This window comes from Clytia hemisphaerica, unplaced genomic scaffold (genome assembly GCF_902728285.1).
Source record: "Clytia hemisphaerica strain Z4C2 unplaced genomic scaffold, Clytia hemisphaerica genome assembly, whole genome shotgun sequence".
Lineage (NCBI taxonomy): Eukaryota > Metazoa > Cnidaria > Hydrozoa > Leptothecata > Clytiidae > Clytia > Clytia hemisphaerica.
This window is the reverse complement of record NW_027104594.1, coordinates 3,285,090-3,291,605: the sequence shown is the minus strand read 5'-3', so window position 1 is coordinate 3,291,605 and position 6,516 is coordinate 3,285,090. Positions and strand designations below refer to the sequence as shown.

At 33.6% G+C, this 6,516-nt stretch overlaps 1 long non-coding RNA gene across 1 annotated transcript; it reads right to left on the bottom strand.

Annotated features, from left to right (window-relative positions):
• Nucleotides 1-1,211: 1,211 nt before the first annotated feature.
• LOC136823842 (uncharacterized) lies at nucleotides 1,212-5,484 on the bottom strand. The gene is made up of 2 exons (XR_010849075.1): nucleotides 5,168-5,484; nucleotides 1,212-3,572 (listed from the first exon to the last, which is right to left on the bottom strand). It is a non-coding gene; the product is annotated as an uncharacterized lncRNA (long non-coding RNA).
• Nucleotides 5,485-6,516: the final 1,032 nt, after the last annotated feature.

Below are 6,516 nucleotides of genomic sequence, written 5' to 3'. Positions count from 1 at the left end.
TAACAGTAATCACAGGTAATCAACAAAGTACATAAATTTAGGTTCAAAGCTTCTCTTACATCTAGTATTGGTATACTCCTCTGTGTCAACTTATTCGTAAATCATAGCGTTTATCTCTATCTCCCCTATTATAGTATTTTATATTTTTTATCAGGACCAATAATAATATCAGTCATTTGTAACTGTATGCGCCATCCTGTGGAAATATTCAATATAAAAAAATTAAAAAAAAAAAAAAGTAAAAGTGACAGAAGCATACCATTTTACTAAATTTTAAACAAGCTTTTAATTTTGAGAAGAAAAAAATTATAGTTTGGTGGTAGTTTAAAAATTTGAAAGAAAAATTTAAAATTTGTCATGGAAAATGTCAAAATTACTTTCAAAATTGGTGTTTGGGTATTTATTTTGCTAAAAATTTTAGCTTGAATCCTGGTTGGAATTTTTTTTGTAATTTACCTTAAGGGAACTAACTTTTGCGGGAACTAAATTTTGCGGTTTTTGCGGATTTGGCCCCAAACCGCAAAATTAAGTTCCCGCAAAATTTTTAAAATTAGAAAAACAATGGCTGATTATTTACAGAACGGCTGAAATCTTCTCCCAAGTCCAGAATCGGCAGAATTAAGTTCCGCAAAAAATCTCAAATCAGTGCACGGCAAAAATTAGTTCCCGCAAAAAATAGTTACCTCAAGGTTAATAAACAGGGGGGTTGGAAAATGTGTCCCTAAAAACGCTAAAGAAGGGTGAAAATAGACTAAATTTAGGCTTATTAGAGCAAAACAAGGAACTTTTCTTTTGGTAGCTGGGGACTTTTCAAAAATTAATAAACGGGGGGTTCCTAATAAGGTCAGGAGAGGGGGGTTGGAAAAAAATCGAAAAATTAACAAGCGGGGGGGGCTGTTTATTCGGCATAATTTGCATTCTTTTATGAGTAAGGGTAATTTCTGTGTCATCTAGAAAACCATTTACATCCACCCTTTTTAAAGATAGAATCCACGTGACTTAGAAGAGGAAAAAGAACAATAATAACTGAATTGAACTCGAACGGATAAGGATCAGCAATCTTTTAATAATTGAATTCGAAAAATATTTATTTTACTCCTAGTAGTTCTAAAATTTTGAGAAAAAAAGCAAAATAACTTTTTAGAAACTTGAGATTTATAAAAGAAAATTTTAATTAGCCCAAATAAAAGATGATTAGAGACATTTTCGGATAGGAGTATAATAGTTTTTCTTCTACTTTATAAATGAAATATTCGTAACTAATCTTCAATACAGTAAACAAAAAAATAAAAACTAGCACAAAATTAAAAGAATAGTTGCAAATTTGGCTTTTTTTCACATCCGGTGGTTCCCCGGCTTCCAGTAAAATTTAAATAATAATTGTCTTTAGTTATTGTAAAATATATTTCAATGTCTTTATTGTAAATGCCAAATTATTATGACCATGAGTGTAATATGCACACGTCTTTTCATCAACTTTCAAGATCATCAGGACAATCATAATTTTCAAGAGAGAAGGATGCATTGCGAGATCAAATAAACGGTCGAAGGATAACCAAGTAGATGAAGCAGTAAACAGTAAATAAATATCAATGACATGAGTCGATAATCAACGAATACAGATTATACGAAAGAGTTTTAATTAATATTACCAATGACGATTCCATTGTTGGTTAAAAATATTTGAATGAATGCAGGTTGAGATAATGATGAATACAAATAGAGAGCCATTTTCTGACACTTTCTTTTGGTGGCTTTGTTTGACTTTTCTTTAAAATCGGGTATAAATCAGTATGGTATGTAACTGTATGGTAGTAATCGTAAATAACATCAAAGTACATCTGTAATTGTAACGTTGTAATCGACTGGAAGTTTGATGCACAATGCTTCAATTCCCACAAATGTTCTGTACCAGATAAATTCATATTGATGTTAGAGAGTTTAAATTAATTTTGGTGGTGATGTATTTATAGTACGGAATCGAACATTGACATAAGATAATAAATAACATAACAAGAAAATAAATATAAACAAACTATATGACTTAAAAAAAAAAACTAGAAAAATCATGAACAAAATAATTAACAATTGCAAACAAAAGATATCAGCAAAAAGTAAATAGAAAACGTGATCGGAAGGGATGACCTTTAAGTAGAAATTCAAATTCCTTAGAGAAAACATTTTCACATTTTCTTTCCTCTTTACAAGCTCTTACGTCTTTAATACAAGCTATTGGTGAAATGTGGTCCTGATAGATAGAATTTTTGTCAAAAAAGAATATTTAAGGTAAAACAACATGTTTGAAATGATCAAAAATAGACTAAATTTATCATAATACTCGAGTGTGCTTAATTTTAGTCTGGAAGTTATCAAATTTTACATCCTTTAAAGGCATCTTTCAGCCTCCACCAACCCTCCCACAAGTCCAATTTTTTTTTAATTTGCATTGCTTTTGTCCCTTTACTTCTTTATAAAATGACTTTTAAATCACCGTCCATGAGTAGCCTAAATTTAATACATTATACACTTTCTATTTTCAAAAGGGTGTCGCGAGTATCTAAGAATTTTGCCTGTTGACCTTAGAAACAGAAAATTATCGGTCCAAGAAATTTGTTAGACTGGCAAGGATCTAATTATTTGTCAAAATATATGAGATTTCCTTCTTGTATTCCTATCTATCTGAAAATTTTTCCCTTTCTTTATGAAATATCTTCGACGCATATTTTTGCGATATTTAGAGAGCTTACCTCTATTATAAGCATCTACTTAATAGCTCATAGTTCGCAGATGGGTCTGTACCCCTCCCTCATTGAAGATCTTCCTTTTTGAAAAATACCCCTACTTACCACCAGCCTTTGGGCAATTTTTTTCTAAGGGTTTTTAATAGACAGTACAGGACAGTGAATAATTAAATTTAAAGTTCCTAACCTGTGTGTGGTAGAAAAAAGTTCATATTAAGTGGTGGACTTTCAAAAATACTTTTTGAATATCTTGCTAATCTTGTAAAACCTTTGAATTAGTTGGTAAAATATTTAAAAACATCTATCCAACCCCTCCCTTTTTCCTTTTTTACTGTCCCTCCCTTTTTGCAAATTTTGAAAGGTCTCTACCCCCCCCCATTTAGAAAAATAAGGGGGGAGTTCGAACTATGTTAGCTTATCAGCTTCCTCTAAAATTAAGCACAGAGTAGTTAATAAGGTCATCCCACTCCTACACTAAATCCCCCTACACTAAACCCCCCAAATCCCCGCCGGGCCTTGCCTCTGGCGGGTATTCTTACCAGCAGTGTTCTCTCTGGCGGGTATTCTAACCAGCAGTGTTCTCGCCTGGCATTCTTACAAATTATTTTTTCGATAAAGATATCTTCACAGCATCATGGTCCGACAAATTCACACATTTTCGTATCACTTGAATATCATAATGGATTGACAACTCCTTTTGTACCCATACATGATCCAGCATTTTCCCATCCACGTGTGTCGGGAAGCGTGTCATCAAAGTGTAATTCGACAAAACTTCAACCAGTAATTGTTCACGTTTGTCCAATTCAAATCCATCCGTGTTGAAGTCACCTAAAATGATATCAATAACGTGTCTTTCAATAAATTGAGCAAGAGTATAAGCAAAAACCTCCCGGTGAATTTTTGAGCTATTGTAAAGAACTAAAACAGAAAATTCCTTGTCAGAAAACTCCTTTTTTCTAAATTTTACAAGAGAAAAACATGAAGAATGATCATATTCAGTTATGTCAAGAAAAAGGGGAGGATGACAAACTGTAATGCTGTTGAACTTATGCTGATCAATATTGTGACTAAGAATATAATTTGAGAGCTGTTCTCTTATATTTGGGTATCTTCGTCAGAATTCTCATAACTCATTTGTGTTTCAGTCAAACAAAGCAGATCATTTTTGTACAAAAACTTATCTTTCTGAATATCAATGGCATGCAGTCTCAAGGATCTTGTATTCAGCAAACAAATATTCAAAGTCGAGTTTGACCTTATAACATCTTTTAAAATGCATCTTTCTCTCTTAAAATATTGAAATTTAGTGCACACATACTTCCTCCTATATCAATAGATCTTGAAAACTCTTCAATATATGGGGAGTTACCAACGATACCCAGCTTTTTGAAATTCAGATCGCCTTGGTCTAAAACGTAATCCAAATCATGAGTCTTCCACAATGATAATTTTCTAAATTGGGCATAGCAAATAGCAAAAAAAACAATTTGACGAGCATTGAATACCTGCTGTCTCACCGAATTTACGGTTACCCTGATGAAAAGAACCTTGAACACTAGGACCAGGGTTAAGTTCTACATCACCTGATAGTAGAAGTGTGTTATTCACTTTGAGAAAAATAAGGCTTTCATCTCCTGATTTGCATTGGGATACTCAACAAAAATTCCATTTCTTGAAAACCAATTAAAATCTAAAGGTGTGAAAACCTCTGTTGGTTCAAATGATTTTGGGATCGCAAAACATAGGAGGGTTAAAAGTGCTACGAAACGAACAGGTCTCAATAGTTTTTTGAGAGAGCATCATTGGAAAGTTCAGAACCAAGAACAATAGATTTAGTGATACATTTCATGTTTCTTTGAGCTGTGAAAGCAAAGCTTCCTATACGTGCACGGTACAATACAATTGATATCATTTTTTATATCACACAGAAACGCTGCAAAATAAAAATAAAACCTTTGTCTCTCCTCTGACTAAAATATTTTTTACAAGTCTGATGGTGTAAAGTATCTCTTAAAAAATTCAATCTATAATAATAAAGATTTATAAAAAAACAGCTGTGAACTGTGAAAAGTGAACCGACAATTTAAGTATATCTATACTATGTTAGTTGTTGTTGTTATATATTTATTTAGAGCTGTTGATATCGTACAGCTTGTTCGGTCGCAGGCACAAGATATAACTTGCCCTGGCCACGGGGTGCCTCAGTCAGATTCAGTGGCCAATACAGTGCTTAAATCTGAAGGACAAAAAAAAAATACCTCAATCAAATTCAGCAGCCCGGAAGCGGTGCAGATAAATCTGAAGGGCAAAAAAAAGTGCCTCAGCCTCACTATGTGAAAGGGCAAAAAAGGTGCTTGAAACAGATCCACCAGATAAATAACTCTATATGGAACTGGAAAAGCAAATTGAAAGTTTATACTTACTATTTCTTCCTGATTTGTAATATTTTGAGTTCCAGAAAATTTCCAAAAATGTTTCAATGTTCAAGCTTGAATTACTTTGGAGGACAGCCGTACGCTCTAAACTGTGGAGCTAATTAGGCAGTTCACAGCCGTTGGCATTCATTCTCCACAGTACTAGGCCAGTAAAGTATTCATGACGTAATTTTTAGAAAACGCGCGAAAAGATTCCGTGGTTAAACTAGCTTGTAAAAATTTGTTATACATAACTGATAGTTAAATTTAGTGAGTCTATCCACCCGACTACTTTCGTTTTCTACATTTTTCTCCAACTTCACCACAGAAAGTCTATCACAATCAGTCAGGGAAATCCCTCAATTGCGGTATACTGCAATTGCGGTAGTTTTCATTCGTGATTAGCCTACAAAGGCTTATAACAGCTATATATAGTGCTGGTCGACAAAGATAAACAAACATCGACTGTAAAAAATCGTACGAGAAGATAGCTTTTCTTTATTAAAAGAATCTGATCTACGGAAAAAATATTTTGTCTGTGCGTTCAAAAGATATGACCAATTATGTACAAAAATTGCCTGTTTTCTCCTTGAATCTTGAATTCTTTTTCTTGAATATACTGCAATTGCGGTATATGAAAAATTCAAAAGTGACGTTTATACCGCAATTGCAGTAAGAAATTACTACCGCAATTGNTTTTAATCTGATTGAGACGTCAGGCTTAGAACTAGCGCATGATTTGTTTAAACTCCGGCATACAATTTTGAATGGTGTGTTTGATAAAATTAATTTCACATTTTTTTCTTCCGTTTTTCTAGGTCAAGAGGTACCTCCAAACAATGGAAACGATACGAATGACCCAAAACGAATGCTTTGTACATGCAGTTGGACCATGATGAAACCTTCAACCCCTGGAAAAGCCCTTATTTCAATTGTGTATTGCAAATGAGAGAGAAATCTGTAAAGCTGTTGGATTTTCCCCATCGAAACGATCAATTTTAGAGCAAGTTGAAAATCTCACACCCTGTGAAGCTGTCCAGGTATGATGAAATAAGGATACCATTGTTATCAAAACAATTGTTAAAATATCCTTATTAGATGCCAAAAAGTTAACATTTGATGTAAACCCTGCTTTAAAGGGAATGTGTTTGTTACGATCAAAGATTTAACAAATTGGCCACATCCCAACTCGTCAAAGTCAAAGCTTCGGTTGTGAGCTGCGAGGAAGTTTTGATACCAAGTCCTACGAGGGTGGACGTTTAATGAAACAAGACATAAACATTTGTGACAGTACGTCATTTTGTCGTCTCACGCTTTACGGTGACTATGTCGACCAATTAAAAGTTGGTAAGAGTTAC